The following is a 17,341-nucleotide window of genomic DNA, read 5'->3' as shown; positions in this document are numbered from 1 at the left end:
GGGAGTTTTTCCATATTTGATCTCTGATGAAAGTCTTTGTGGTGGGTTGTGAAATGGGGATAGAAAGCGTCCCTAATTTGTGCATATTTAGGGCAGGATGTCAGAAAGTGCAGTTCTGTTTCCACTTCATTCTCTGTGCAGTGGGGACACAGCCGGTCTTCCTTTGGTAGCCAGGTCTGTCTGTGTCTGCCTGTCTCTATTGTGAGATTGTGTTCACTGAGTCTGTAAATGCTCAGGACTTTTCTCAGTTTAGGGTCACTCACTGTACTCAGGTATCCTGCCAATTCATATTCTCTGTTTAGGGCCAAATAGCATTCCAATTTACTTTGTAGGGCTGTTGCATCTGTCATCCCTCTATCTGTATCTGACTGTATCTGTCATCTCTCTATCTGTTTCTGTCATCCCTCTATCTGTCTCTGACTGTATCTGTCATCCCTCTATTTGTATCTGTCATCCCTCTATCTGTATCTGTCACCCCTCTGTCTGACTCTGACTGTATCTGTCATCCCTCTATTTGTATCTGTGATCCCTCTATCTGTATCTGTCACCCCTCTGTCTGACTCTGACTGTATCTGTCATCCCTCTGTCTGTCACTGACTGTATCTGTCATCTCTCTATCTGTCTCTGACTGTATCTGTCATCCCTCTATCTGTCTCTGACTGTATCTGTCATCCCTCTATCTGTCACTGACTGTATCTGTCATCCCTCTATCTGTCTCTGACTGTATCTGTCATCTCTCTATCTGTCTCTGTCTGTATCTGTCATCCCTCTATCTGTCTCTGACTGTATCTGTCATCCCTCTATCTGTCTCTGTCATCCCTCTATCTGTCTCTGACTGTATCTGTCATCCCTCTGTCTGTCTCTGATTGTATCTGTCATCCCTCTATCTGTCTTTGACTGTATCTATCATCCCTCTATCTGTCTCTGACTTTATCTGTCATCCCTCTATATGTCTCTGTCATCCCTCTATCTGTCATTGACTGTATCTATCATCCCTCTATCTGTCATCCCTCTGTCACTGACTGTATCTGTCATCCCTCTATCTGTCACTGACTGTATCTGTCATCCCTCTATCTGTCTCTGACTGTATCTGTCATCTCTCTATCTGTCTCTGTCTGTATCTGTCATCCCTCTATCTGTCTCTGACTGTATCTGTCATCCCTCTATCTGTCTCTGTCATCCCTCTATCTGTCTCTGACTGTATCTGTCATCCCTCTGTCTGTCTCTGACTGTATCTGTCATCTCTCTATCTGTCTCTGACTGTATCTGTCATCCCTTTATCTGTCTCTGACTGTATCTGTCATCCCTCTATCTGTCATCCCTCTGTCACTGACTGCATCTGTCATCCCTCTGTCTGTCTCTGACTGTATCTGTCATCCCTCTGTCTGTCTCTGACTGTATCTGTCATCCCTCTATCTGTCTCTGTCAACCCTTTATCTGTCTCTGTCTGCCTCTGACTGTATCTGTCATCCCTCTATCTGTCACTGACTGTATCTGTCATCCCTCTATCTGTCATTGACTGTATCTGTCATCCCTCTATCTGTCATCCCTCTGTCACTGACTGTATCTGTCATCCCTCTATCTGTCACTGACTGTATCTGTCATCCCTCTATCTGTCACTGACTGTATCTGTCAACCCTGTCTGTCTCTGACTGTATCTGTCATCTCTCTATCTGTATCTGTCATCCCTCTATCTGTATCTGTCACCCCTCTGTCTCTGACTGTATCTGTCATCCCTCTATCTGTCTCTGTCATCCCTCTATCTGTATCTGACTGTATCTGTCATCTCTCTATCTGTTTCTGTCATCCCTCTATCTGTCTCTGACTGTATCTGTCATCCCTCTATTTGTATCTGTCATCCCTCTGTCTCTGACTGTATCTGTCATCCCTCTATCTGTATCTGAATGTATCTGTCATCTCTCTATCTGTCTCTGACTGTATCTGTCATCTCTCTATCTGTCTCTGTCTGTATCTGTCATCCCTCTATCTGTCTCTGACTGTATCTGTCATCCCTCTATCTGTCTCTGTCATCCCTCTATCTTTCACTGACTGTATCTGTCATCCCTCTATCTGTCTCTGACTGTATCTGTCATCCCTCTATCTGTATCTGAATGTATCTGTCATCTCTCTATCTGTCTCTGACTGTATCTGTCATCCCTCTATCTGTATCTGAATGTATCTGTCATCTCTCTATCTGTCTCTGACTGTATCTGTCATCTCTCTGTCTGACTCTGACTGTATCTGTCATCTCTCTATCTGTCTCTGACTGTATCTGTCATCCCTTTATCTGTCTCTGACTGTATCTGTCATCCCTCTATCTGTCACTGACTGCATCTGTCATCCCTCTGTCTGTCTCTGACTGTATCTGTCATCCCTCTGTCTGTCTCTGACTGTATCTGTCATCCCTCTATCTGTCTCTGTCATCCCTCTATCTGTTTCTGTCTGCCTCTGACTGTATCTGTCATCCCTCTATCTGTCACTGACTGTATCTGTCATCCCTCTATCTGCATCTGTCATCCCTCTGTCTGTCATTGACTGTATCTGTCATCCCTCTATCTGTCATCCCTCTGTCACTGACTGTATCTGTCATCCCTCTATCTGTCACTGACTGTATCTGTCAACCCTGTCTGTCTCTGACTGTATCTGTCATCTCTCTATCTGTATCTGTCATCCCTCTATCTGTATCTGTCACCCCTCTGTCTCTGACTGTATCTGTCATCCCTCTATCTGTCTCTGTCATCCCTCTATCTGTATCTGACTGTATCTGTCATCCCTCTATCTGTTTCTGTCATCCCTCTGTCTCTGACTGTATCTGTCATCCCTCTATCTGTATCTGACTGTATCTGTCATCTCTCTATCTGTCTCTGACTGTATCTGTCATCCCTCTATCTGTCTCTGACTGTAACTGTCATCCCTCTATCTGTCTCTGACTGCATCTGTCATCCCTCTGTCTGTCTCTGACTGTATCTGTCATCCCTCTGTCTGTCTCTGACTGTATCTGTCATCCCTCTATCTGTCTCTGTCAACCCTCTATCTGTCTCTGTCTGCCTCTGACTGTATCTGTCATCCCTCTATCTGTCACTGACTGTATCTGTCATCCCTCTATCTGCATCTGTCATCCCTCTGTCTGTCATTGACTGTATCTGTCATCCCTCTATCTGTCATCCCTCTGTCACTGACTGTATCTGTCATCCCTCTATCTGTCACTGACTGTATCTGTCACTGACTGTATCTGTCAACCCTGTCTGTCTCTGACTGTATCTGTCATCTCTCTATCTGTATCTGTCATCCCTCTATCTGTATCTGTCACCCCTCTGTCTCTGACTGTAAGATTCTTTTTTTTTTTTTTTAAGATTCAAAAATAGCTTTATTGGCATGGAGAAAGGAATCCTTACATTGCCAAAGCATTAATAACCGTCAATAAAAATAAATAAATAAATAAAATAATAATAATGAAGAAAGAAAAAAATCAGCAATAAAATAGCAATAATAATAATAAAATTGCAATAAAAATGTTCAATCTTATAATATTTATAGAAGTGTCTCTAGGCATTTAGTGAGTGTGTTGGTAGTTCTGTCCCGCTGGAGGCTCTTTCGTCGTGACAGGACCTCACGTACCTGGCAGCCAGGTTTGAGCTTGCTGGGCTTTCTCCTAGCAGGTATGGGAGTTTTTCCATATTTGATCTCTGATGAAAGTCTTTGTGGTGGGTTGTGAAATGGGGATAGAAAGCGTCCCTAATTTGTGCATATTTAGGGCAGGATGTCAGAAAGTGCAGTTCTGTTTCCACTTCATTCTCTGTGCAGTGGGGACACAGCCGGTCTTCCTTTGGTAGCCAGGTCTGTCTGTGTCTGCCTGTCTCTATTGTGAGATTGTGTTCACTGAGTCTGTAAATGCTCAGGACTTTTCTCAGTTTAGGGTCACTCACTGTACTCAGGTATCCTGCCAATTCATATTCTCTGTTTAGGGCCAAATAGCATTCCAATTTACTTTGTAGGGCTGTTGCATCTGTCATCCCTCTATCTGTATCTGACTGTATCTGTCATCTCTCTATCTGTTTCTGTCATCCCTCTATCTGTCTCTGACTGTATCTGTCATCCCTCTATTTGTATCTGTCATCCCTCTATCTGTATCTGTCACCCCTCTGTCTGACTCTGACTGTATCTGTCATCCCTCTATTTGTATCTGTGATCCCTCTATCTGTATCTGTCACCCCTCTGTCTGACTCTGACTGTATCTGTCATCCCTCTGTCTGTCACTGACTGTATCTGTCATCTCTCTATCTGTCTCTGACTGTATCTGTCATCCCTCTATCTGTCTCTGACTGTATCTGTCATCCCTCTATCTGTCACTGACTGCATCTGTCATCCCTCTGTCTGTCTCTGACTGTATCTGTCATCCCTCTGTCTGTCTCTGACTGTATCTGTCATCCCTCTATCTGTTTCTGTCATCCCTCTATCTGTCTCTGACTGTATCTGTCATCCCTCTATCTGTCTCTGACTGTATCTGTCATCCCTCTATCTGTCACTGACTGCATCTGTCATCCCTCTGTCTGTCTCTGACTGTATCTGTCATCCCTCTGTCTGTCTCTGACTGTATCTGTCATCCCTCTATCTGCATCTGTCATCCCTCTATCTGTCTCTGTCTGCCTCTGACTGTATCTGTCATCCCTCTATCTGTCACTGACTGTATCTGTCATCCCTCTATCTGCATCTGTCATCCCTCTGTCTGTCATTGACTGTATCTGTCATCCCTCTATCTGTCATCCCTCTGTCACTGACTGTATCTGTCATCCCTCTATCTGTCACTGACTGTATCTGTCATCCCTCTATCTGTCACTGACTGTATCTGTCAACCCTGTCTGTCTCTGACTGTATCTGTCATCTCTCTATCTGTATCTGTCATCCCTCTATCTGTATCTGTCACCCCTCTGTCTCTGACTGTATCTGTCATCCCTCTATCTGTCACTGACTGTATCTGTCAACCCTGTCTGTCTCTATCTGCATCTGTCATCCCTCTGTCTGTCATTGACTGTATCTGTCATCCCTCTATTTGTATCTGACATCCCTCTATCTGTATCTGTCACCCCTCTGTCTGACTCTGACTGTATCTGTCATCCCTCTGTCTGTCACTGACTGTATCTGTCATCCCTCTATCTGTCTCTGTCATCCCTCTATCTGTCTCTGACTGTATGTGTCATCCCTCTATCTGTCTCTGACTGTATCTGTCATCTCTCTATCTGTCTCTGACTGTATCTGTCATCCCTCTATCTGTCTCTGACTGTATCTGTCATCCCTCTATCTGTCTCTGACTGTATCTGTCATCCCTCTGTCTCTGACTGTATCTGTCATCCCTCTATCTGTATCTGAATGTATCTGTCATCTCTCTATCTGTCTGACTGTATCTGTCATCCCTCTATCTGTCACTGACTGTATCTGTCATCCCTCTATCTGTCACTGACTGTATCTGTCATCCCTCTATCTGTCACTGACTGTATCTGTCAACCCTGTCTGTCTCTGACTGTATCTGTCATCTCTCTATCTGTATCTGTCATCCCTCTATCTGTATCTGTCACCCCTCTGTCTCTGACTGTATCTGTCATCCCTCTATCTGTCTCTGTCATCCCTCTATCTGTATCTGACTGTATGTGTCATCCCTCTATCTGTCACTGACTGTATCTGTCATCCCTCTATCTGTCTCTGTCATCCCTCTATCTGTATCTGACTGTATCTGTCATCTCTCTATCTGTTTCTGTCATCCCTCTATCTGTCTCTGACTGTATCTGTCATCCCTCTATTTGTATCTGTCATCCCTCTGTCTGTCATTGACTGTATCTGTCATCCCTCTATCTGTCATCCCTCTGTCACTGACTGTATCTGTCATCCCTCTATCTGTCACTGACTGTATCTGTCAACCCTGTCCGTTTCTGACTGTATCTGTCATCTCTCTATCTGTATCTGTCATCCCTCTATCTGTATCTGTCACCCCTCTGTCTCTGACTGTATCTGCCATCCCTCTATCCGTCTCTGTCATCCCTCTATCTGTATCTGTCATCTCTCTATCTGTTTCTGTCATCCCTCTATCTGTCTCTGACTGTATCTGCCATCCCTCTATTTGTATCTGTCATCCCTCTGTCTCTGACTGTATCTGTCATCCCTCTATCTGTATCTGAATGTATCTGTCATCTCTCTATCTGTCTGACTGTATCTGTCATCCCTCTATCTGTCACTGACTGTATCTGTCATCCCTCTATCTGTCACTGACTGTATCTGTCATCCCTCTATCTGTCTCTGACTGTATCTGCCATCCCTCTATTTGTATCTGTCATCCCTCTGTCTCTGACTGTATCTGTCATCCCTCTATCTGTATCTGAATGTATCTGTCATCTCTCTATCTGTCTGACTGTATCTGTCATCCCTCTATCTGTCACTGACTGTATCTGTCATCCCTCTATCTGTCACTGACTGTATCTGTCATCCCTCTATCTGTCTCTGACTGTATCTGTCATCTCTCTATCTGTCTCTGTCTGTATCTGTCATCCCTCTATCTGTCTCTGACTGTATCTGTCATCCCTCTATCTGTCTCTGTCATCCCTCTATCTGTCTCTGACTGTATCTGTCATCCCTCTGTCTGTCTCTGATTGTATCTGTCATCCCTCTATCTGTCTTTGACTGTATCTATCATCCCTCTATCTGTCTCTGACTTTATCTGTCATCCCTCTATATGTCTCTGTCATCCCTCTATCTGTCATTGACTGTATCTATCATCCCTCTATCTGTCATCCCTCTGTCACTGACTGTATCTGTCATCCCTCTATCTGTCACTGACTGTATCTGTCATCCCTCTATCTGTCTCTGACTGTATCTGTCATCTCTCTATCTGTCTCTGTCTGTATCTGTCATCCCTCTATCTGTCTCTGACTGTATCTGTCATCCCTCTATCTGTCACTGACTGTATCTGTCATCCCTCTATCTGCATCTGTCATCCCTCTGTCTGTCATTGACTGTATCTGTCATCCCTCTATCTGTCATCCCTCTGTCACTGACTGTATCTGTCATCCCTCTATCTGTCACTGACTGTATCTGTCAACCCTGTCTGTCTCTGACTGTATCTGTCATCCCTCTATCTGTATCTGTCACCCCTCTGTCTCTGACTGTATCTGTCATCCCTCTATCTGTCTCTGTCATCCCTCTATCTGTATCTGACTGTATCTGTCATCCCTCTATCTGTTTCTGTCATCCCTCTGTCTCTGACTGTATCTGTCATCCCTCTATCTGTATCTGACTGTATCTGTCATCTCTCTATCTGTCTCTGACTGTATCTGTCATCCCTCTATCTGTCTCTGACTGTAACTGTCATCCCTCTATCTGTCTCTGACTGCATCTGTCATCCCTCTGTCTGTCTCTGACTGTATCTGTCATCCCTCTGTCTGTCTCTGACTGTATCTGTCATCCCTCTATCTGTCTCTGTCAACCCTCTATCTGTCTCTGTCTGCCTCTGACTGTATCTGTCATCCCTCTATCTGTCACTGACTGTATCTGTCATCCCTCTATCTGCATCTGTCATCCCTCTGTCTGTCATTGACTGTATCTGTCATCCCTCTATCTGTCATCCCTCTGTCACTGACTGTATCTGTCATCCCTCTATCTGTCACTGACTGTATCTGTCACTGACTGTATCTGTCAACCCTGTCTGTCTCTGACTGTATCTGTCATCTCTCTATCTGTATCTGTCATCCCTCTATCTGTATCTGTCACCCCTCTGTCTCTGACTGTAAGATTCTTTTTTTTTTTTTTTTTTTAAGATTCAAAAATAGCTTTATTGGCATGGAGAAAGGAATCCTTACATTGCCAAAGCATTAATAACAGTCAATAAAAATAAATAAATAAATAAAATAATAATAATGAAGAAAGAAAAAATCAGCAATAAAATAGCAATAATAATAATAAAATTGCAATAAAAATGTTCAATCTTATAATATTTATAGAAGTGTCTCTAGGCATTTAGTGAGTGTGTTGGTAGTTCTGTCCCGCTGGAGGCTCTTTCGTCGTGACAGGACCTCACGTACCTGGCAGCCAGGTTTGAGCTTGCTGGGCTTTCTCCTAGCAGGTATGGGAGTTTTTCCATATTTGATCTCTGATGAAAGTCTTTGTGGTGGGTTGTGAAATGGGGATAGAAAGCGTCCCTAATTTGTGCATATTTAGGGCAGGATGTCAGAAAGTGCAGTTCTGTTTCCACTTCATTCTCTGTGCAGTGGGGACACAGCCGGTCTTCCTTTGGTAGCCAGGTCTGTCTGTGTCTGCCTGTCTCTATTGTGAGATTGTGTTCACTGAGTCTGTAAATGCTCAGGACTTTTCTCAGTTTAGGGTCACTCACTGTACTCAGGTATCCTGCCAATTCATATTCTCTGTTTAGGGCCAAATAGCATTCCAATTTACTTTGTAGGGCTGTTGCATCTGTCATCCCTCTATCTGTATCTGACTGTATCTGTCATCTCTCTATCTGTTTCTGTCATCCCTCTATCTGTCTCTGACTGTATCTGTCATCCCTCTATTTGTATCTGTCATCCCTCTATCTGTATCTGTCACCCCTCTGTCTGACTCTGACTGTATCTGTCATCCCTCTGTCTGTCACTGACTGTATCTGTCATCTCTCTATCTGTCTCTGACTGTATCTGTCATCCCTCTATCTGTCTCTGACTGTATCTGTCATCCCTCTATCTGTCACTGACTGCATCTGTCATCCCTCTGTCTGTCTCTGACTGTATCTGTCATCCCTCTGTCTGTCTCTGACTGTATCTGTCATCCCTCTATCTGTTTCTGTCATCCCTCTATCTGTCTCTGACTGTATCTGTCATCCCTCTATCTGTCTCTGACTGTATCTGTCATCCCTCTATCTGTCACTGACTGCATCTGTCATCCCTCTGTCTGTCTCTGACTGTATCTGTCATCCCTCTGTCTGTCTCTGACTGTATCTGTCATCCCTCTATCTGTCTCTGTCATCCCTCTATCTGTCTCTGTCTGTCACTGACTGTATCTGTCATCCCTCTATCTGCATCTGTCATCCCTCTGTCTGTCATTGACTGTATCTGTCATCCCTCTATCTGTCATCCCTCTGTCACTGACTGTATCTGTCATCCCTCTATCTGTCACTGACTGTATCTGTCATCCCTCTATCTGTCACTGACTGTATCTGTCAACCCTGTCTGTCTCTGACTGTATCTGTCATCTCTCTATCTGTATCTGTCATCCCTCTATCTATATCTGTCACCCCTCTGTCTCTGACTGTATCTGTCATCCCTCTATCTGTATCTGACTGTATCTGTCATCCCTCTATCTGTCACTGACTGTATCTGTCAACCCTGTCTGTCTCTATCTGCATCTGTCATCCCTCTGTCTGTCATTGACTGTATCTGTCATCCCTCTATTTGTATCTGACATCCCTCTATCTGTATCTGTCACCCCTCTGTCTGACTCTGACTGTATCTGTCATCCCTCTGTCTGTCACTGACTGTATCTGTCATCCCTCTATCTGTCTCTGTCATCCCTCTATCTGTCTCTGACTGTATGTGTCATCCCTCTATCTGTCACTGACTGTATCTGTCATCCCTCTATCTGTCTCTGACTGTATCTGTCATCTCTCTATCTGTCTCTGACTGTATCTGTCATCCCTCTATCTGTCTCTGACTGTATCTGTCATCCCTCTATCTGTCTCTGACTGTATCTGTCATCCCTCTGTCTCTGACTGTATCTGTCATCCCTCTATCTGTATCTGAATGTATCTGTCATCTCTCTATCTGTCTGACTGTATCTGTCATCCCTCTATCTGTCACTGACTGTATCTGTCATCCCTCTATCTGTCACTGACTGTATCTGTCATCCCTCTATCTGTCACTGACTGTATCCGTCAACCCTGTCTGTCTCTGACTGTATCTGTCATCTCTCTATCTGTATCTGTCATCCCTCTATCTGTATCTGTCACCCCTCTGTCTCTGACTGTATCTGTCATCCCTCTATCTGTCTCTGTCATCCCTCTATCTGTATCTGACTGTATGTGTCATCCCTCTATCTGTCACTGACTGTATCTGTCATCCCTCTATCTGTCTCTGTCATCCCTCTATCTGTATCTGACTGTATCTGTCATCTCTCTATCTGTTTCTGTCATCCCTCTATCTGTCTCTGACTGTATCTGTCATCCCTCTATTTGTATCTGTCATCCCTCTGTCTGTCATTGACTGTATCTGTCATCCCTCTATCTGTCATCCCTCTGTCACTGACTGTATCTGTCATCCCTCTATCTGTCACTGACTGTATCTGTCAACCCTGTCCGTTTCTGACTGTATCTGTCATCTCTCTATCTGTATCTGTCATCCCTCTATCTGTATCTGTCACCCCTCTGTCTCTGACTGTATCTGCCATCCCTCTATCCGTCTCTGTCATCCCTCTATCTGTATCTGTCATCTCTCTATCTGTTTCTGTCATCCCTCTATCTGTCTCTGACTGTATCTGCCATCCCTCTATTTGTATCTGTCATCCCTCTGTCTCTGACTGTATCTGTCATCCCTCTATCTGTATCTGAATGTATCTGTCATCTCTCTATCTGTCTGACTGTATCTGTCATCCCTCTATCTGTCACTGACTGTATCTGTCATCCCTCTATCTGTCTCTGACTGTATCTGTCATCTCTCTATCTGTCTCTGTCTGTATCTGTCATCCCTCTATCTGTCTCTGACTGTATCTGTCATCCCTCTATCTGTCTCTGTCATCCCTCTATCTGTCTCTGACTGTATCTGTCATCCCTCTGTCTGTCTCTGATTGTATCTGTCATCCCTCTATCTGTCTTTGACTGTATCTATCATCCCTCTATCTGTCTCTGACTTTATCTGTCATCCCTCTATATGTCTCTGTCATCCCTCTATCTGTCATTGACTGTATCTATCATCCCTCTATCTGTCATCCCTCTGTCACTGACTGTATCTGTCATCCCTCTATCTGTCACTGACTGTATCTGTCATCCCTCTATCTGTCTCTGACTGTATCTGTCATCTCTCTATCTGTCTCTGTCTGTATCTGTCATCCCTCTATCTGTCTCTGACTGTATCTGTCATCCCTCTATCTGTCTCTGTCATCCCTCTATCTGTCTTTGACTGTATCTGTCATCTCTCTGTCTGACTCTGACTGTATCTGTCATCCCTCTGTCTGTCTCTGACTGTATCTGTCATCTCTCTATCTGTCTCTGACTGTATCTGTCATCCCTTTATCTGTCTCTGACTGTATCTGTCATCCCTCTATCTGTCATCCCTCTGTCACTGACTGCATCTGTCATCCCTCTGTCTGTCTCTGACTGTATCTGTCATCCCTCTGTCTGTCTCTGACTGTATCTGTCATCCCTCTATCTGTCTCTGTCAACCCTCTATCTGTCTCTGTCTGCCTCTGACTGTATCTGTCATCCCTCTATCTGTCACTGACTGTATCTGTCATCCCTCTATCTGCATCTGTCATCCCTCTGTCTGTCATTGACTGTATCTGTCATCCCTCTATCTGTCATCCCTCTGTCACTGACTGTATCTGTCATCCCTCTATCTGTCTCTGACTGTATCTGTCATCTCTCTATCTGTATCTGTCATCCCTCTATCTGTATCTGTCACCCCTCTGTCTCTGACTGTATCTGTCATCCCTCTATCTGTCTCTGTCATCCCTCTATCTGTATCTGACTGTATCTGTCATCTCTCTATCTGTTTCTGTCATCCCTCTATCTGTCTCTGACTGTATCTGTCATCCCTCTATTTGTATCTGTCATCCCTCTGTCTCTGACTGTATCTGTCATCCCTCTATCTGTATCTGAATGTATCTGTCATCTCTCTATCTGTCTCTGACTGTATCTGTCATCCCTCTATCTGTCACTGACTGTATCTGTCATCCCTCTATCTGTCTCTGACTGTATCTGTCATCTCTCTATCTGTCTCTGTCTGTATCTGTCATCCCTCTATCTGTCTCTGACTGTATCTGTCATCCCTCTATCTGTCTCTGTCATCCCTCTATCTTTCACTGACTGTATCTGTCATCCCTCTATCTGTCTCTGACTGTATCTGTCATCCCTCTATCTGTATCTGAATGTATCTGTCATCTCTCTATCTGTCTCTGACTGTATCTGTCATCTCTCTATCTGTCTCTGACTGTATCTGTCATCTCTCTGTCTGACTCTGACTCTATCTGTCATCTCTCTATCTGTCTCTGACTGTATCTGTCATCCCTTTATCAGTCTCTGACTGTATCTGTCATCCCTCTATCTGTCACTGACTGCATCTGTCATCCCTCTGTCTGTCTCTGACTGTATCTGTCATCCCTCTGTCTGTCTCTGACTGTATCTGTCATCCCTCTATCTGTCTCTGACTGTATCTGTCATCCCTCTGTCTGTCTCTGACTGTATCTGTCATCCCTCTATATGTCTCTGTCATCCCTCTATCTGTCATTGACTGTATCTATCATCCCTCTATCTGTCATCCCTCTGTCACTGACTGTATCTGTCATCCCTCTATCTGTCACTGACTGTATCTGTCATCCCTCTGTCTGTCTCTGACTGTATCTGTCATCCCTCTGTCTGTCTCTGACTGTATCTGTCATCCCTCTATCTGTCTCTGTCATCCCTCTATCTGTTTCTGTCTGCCTCTGACTGTATCTGTCATCCCTCTATCTGTCACTGACTGTATCTGTCATCCCTCTATCTGCATCTGTCATCCCTCTGTCTGTCATTGACTGTATCTGTCATCCCTCTATCTGTCATCCCTCTGTCACTGACTGTATCTGTCATCCCTCTATCTGTCACTGACTGTATCTGTCAACCCTGTCTGTCTCTGACTGTATCTGTCATCTCTCTATCTGTATCTGTCATCCCTCTATCTGTATCTGTCACCCCTCTGTCTCTGACTGTCTCTGTCATCCCTCTATCTGTATCTGACTGTATCTGTCATCCCTCTATCTGTTTCTGTCATCCCTCTGTCTCTGACTGTATCTGTCATCCCTCTATCTGTCTTTGACTGTATCTATCATCCCTCTATCTGTCTCTGACTTTATCTGTCATCCCTCTATATGTCTCTGTCATCCCTCTATCTGTCATTGACTGTATCTATCATCCCTCTATCTGTCATCCCTCTGTCACTGACTGTATCTGTCATCCCTCTATCTGTCACTGACTGTATCTGTCATCCCTCTATCTGTCTCTGACTGTATCTGTCATCTCTCTATCTGTCTCTGTCTGTATCTGTCATCCCTCTATCTGTCTCTGACTGTATCTGTCATCCCTCTATCTGTCTCTGTCATCCCTCTATCTGTCTCTGACTGTATCTGTCATCCCTCTGTCTGTCTCTGATTGTATCTGTCATCCCTCTATCTGTCTTTGACTGTATCTATCATCCCTCTATCTGTCTCTGACTTTATCTGTCATCCCTCTATATGTCTCTGTCATCCCTCTATCTGTCATTGACTGTATCTATCATCCCTCTATCTGTCATCCCTCTGTCACTGACTGTATCTGTCATCCCTCTATCTGTCACTGACTGTATCTGTCATCCCTCTATCTGTCTCTGACTGTATCTGTCATCTCTCTATCTGTCTCTGTCTGTATCTGTCATCCCTCTATCTGTCTCTGACTGTATCTGTCATCCCTCTATCTGTCTCTGTCATCCCTCTATCTGTCTCTGACTGTATCTGTCATCTCTCTGTCTGACTCTGACTGTATCTGTCATCCCTCTGTCTGTCTCTGATTGTATCTGTCATCTCTCTATCTGTCTCTGACTGTATCTGTCATCCCTTTATCTGTCTCTGACTGTATCTGTCATCCCTCTATCTGTCATCCCTCTGTCACTGACTGCATCTGTCATCCCTCTGTCTGTCTCTGACTGTATCTGTCATCCCTCTATCTGTCTCTGACTGTATCTGTCATCCCTCTATCTGTCTCTGTCAACCCTCTATCTGTCTCTGTCTGCCTCTGACTGTATCTGTCATCCCTCTATCTGTCACTGACTGTATCTGTCATCCCTCTATCTGCATCTGTCATCCCTCTGTCTGTCATTGACTGTATCTGTCATCCCTCTATCTGTCATCCCTCTGTCACTGACTGTATCTGTCATCCCTCTATCTGTCACTGACTGTATCTGTCATCCCTCTATCTGTCACTGACTGTATCGGTCAACCCTGTCTGTCTCTGACTGTATCTGTCATCTCTCTATCTGTATCTGTCATCCCTCTATCTGTATCTGTCACCCCTCTGTCTCTGACTGTATCTGTCATCCCTCTATCTGTCTCTGTCATCCCTCTATCTGTATCTGACTGTATCTGTCATCTCTCTATCTGTTTCTGTCATCCCTCTATCTGTCTCTGACTGTATGTCATCCCTCTATTTGTATCTGTCATCCCTCTGTCTCTGACTGTATCTGTCATCCCTCTATCTGTATCTGAATGTATCTGTCATCTCTCTATCTGTCTCTGACTGTATCTGTCATCCCTCTATCTGTCACTGACTGTATCTGTCATCCCTCTATCTGTCTCTGACTGTATCTGTCATCTCTCTATCTGTCTCTGTCTGTATCTGTCATCCCTCTATCTGTCTCTGACTGTATCTGTCATCCCTCTATCTGTCTCTGTCATCCCTCTATCTTTCACTGACTGTATCTGTCATCCCTCTATCTGTCTCTGACTGTATCTGTCATCCCTCTATCTGTATCTGAATGTATCTGTCATCTCTCTATCTGTCTCTGACTGTATCTGTCATCTCTCTATCTGTCTCTGACTGTATCTGTCATCTCTCTGTCTGACTCTGACTGTATCTGTCATCTCTCTATCTGTCTCTGACTGTATCTGTCATCCCTTTATCTGTCTCTGACTGTATCTGTCATCCCTCTATCTGTCACTGACTGCATCTGTCATCCCTCTGTCTGTCTCTGACTGTATCTGTCATCCCTCTGTCTGTCTCTGACTGTATCTGTCATCCCTCTATCTGTCTCTGTCATCCCTCTATCTGTTTCTGTCTGCCTCTGACTGTATTCTGTCATCCCTCTATCTGTCACTGACTGTATCTGTCATTCCTCTATCTGCATCTGTCATCCCTCTGTCTGTCATTGACTGTATCTGTCATCCCTCTATCTGTCATCCCTCTGTCACTGACTGTATCTGTCATCCCTCTATCTGTCACTGACTGTATCTGTCAACCCTGTCTGTCTCTGACTGTATCTGTCATCTCTCTATCTGTATCTGTCATCCCTCTATCTGTATCTGTCACCCCTCTGTCTCTGACTGTATCTGTCATCCCTCTATCTGTCTCTGTCATCCCTCTATCTGTATCTGACTGTATCTGTCATCCCTCTATCTGTTTCTGTCATCCCTCTGTCTCTGACTATTATCTGTCATCCCTCTATCTGTATCTGACTGTATCTGTCATCTCTCTATCTGTCTCTGACTGTATCTGTCATCCCTCTATCTGTCTCTGTCATCCTCTCTCTGTCATCTGTCTATCTGTCGCTGACTGCATCTGTCATCCCTCTGTCTGTCTCTGACTGTAACTCTGTCATCCCTCTATCTGTCTCTGACTGTATCTGTCATCCCTCTGTCCCTCTGACTGTATCTGTCATCCCTCTATCTGTCTCTGTGTATCTCTATCTGTCATCCCTCTATCTGTCACTGACTGTCATCCCTCTATCTGTCATCTGTCTGCCTCTGACTGTATCTGTCATCCCTCTATCTGTCATCCCTGACTGTATCTGTCATCCCTCTATCTGTCACTGACTGTGACTGTATCTGTCAACCCTGTCTGTCTCTGACTGTATCTGTCATCCCTCTATCTGTCACCCCTCTGTCTCTGACTGTATCTGTCATCCCTCTATCTGTCACTGACTGTATCTGTCACTGATCTGTATCTGTCAACCCTGTCTGTCTCTGACTGTATCTGTCATCTCTATCTGTATCTGTATCTGTATCTCTCTATCTGTCATCCCTCTATCTGTATCTGTCACCCCTCTGTCTCTGACTGTATCTGTCATCCCTCTGTCTGTATCTGACTGTATCTGTCATCTCTGTCTGTCTCTGACTGTATCTGTCATCCCTCTATCTGTCTCTGACTGTATCTGTCATCTCTCTATCTGTCTCTGACTATCTGTCATCCCTCTATCTGTCTCTGACTGTATCTGTCACCCCTCTGTCTGACTCTGACTGTATCTGTCATCCCTCTGTCTGTCTCTGACTGTATCTGTCATCTCTCTATCTGTCTCTGACTGTATCTGTCATCCCTCTATCTGTCTCTGACTGTATCTGTCATCTCCTCTATCTGTCACTGACTGCATCTGTCATCTCATCCCTTTATCTGTCTCTGACTGTATCTGTCATCCCTCTATCTGTCTCTGACTGTATCTGTCATCCCTCTATCTGTCTCTGACTGTATCTGTCATCTCTCTATCTGTCTCTGACTGTATCTGTCATCTCTCTATCTGTCTCTGACTGTATCTGTCATCTGTCTGTCTGACTCTGACTGTATCTGTCATCCCTCTATCTGTCTCTGACTGTATCTGTCATCCCTCTCTGATCTGCATCTGTCATCCCTCTGTCTGTCACTTGACTGTATCTGTCATCCCTCTGTCTGTCATCTCTGCTCACTGACTGTATCTGTGTCTCTGACTTTATCTGTCATCCCTATTGCTGTCTCTGACTGTAACTGTCATCCCTCTATCTGTCTCTGTCTTCATCTGTCATCCCTCTGTCTGTCTCTGACTGTATCTGTCATCCCTCTGTCTGTCTCTGACTGTATCTGTCATCCCTCTATCTGTCTCTGTCAACCCTCTATCTGTCTCTGTCTGCCTCTGACTGTATCTGTCATCCCTCTATCTGTCACTGACTGTATCTGTCATCCCTCTATCTGCATCTGTCATCCCTCTGTCTGTCATTGACTGTATCTGTCATCCCTCTATCTGTCATCCCTCTGTCACTGACTGTATCTGTCATCCCTCTATCTGTCACTGACTGTATCTGTCACTGACTGTATCTGTCAACCCTGTCTGTCTCTGACTGTATCTGTCATCTCTCTATCTGTATCTGTCATCCCTCTATCTGTATCTGTCACCCCTCTGTCTCTGACTGTATCTGTCATCCCTCTATCTGTATCTGACTGTATCTGTCATCTCTCTATCTGTTTCTGTCATCCCTCTATCTGTCTCTGACTGTATCTGTCATCCGTCTATTTGTATCTGTCATCCCTCTATCTGTATCTGTCACCCCTCTGTCTGACTCTGACTGTATCTGTCATCCCTCTGTCTGTCACTGACTGTATCTGTCATCTCTCTATCTGTCTCTGACTGTA

The sequence above is a fragment of the Chanodichthys erythropterus genome, chromosome 7 (assembly GCF_024489055.1).
Source record: "Chanodichthys erythropterus isolate Z2021 chromosome 7, ASM2448905v1, whole genome shotgun sequence".
Taxonomy (NCBI): Eukaryota; Metazoa; Chordata; class Actinopteri; order Cypriniformes; family Xenocyprididae; genus Chanodichthys; species Chanodichthys erythropterus.
The sequence above is the reverse complement of the archived record's forward strand: the minus strand, read 5'-3'. Positions refer to the sequence as shown.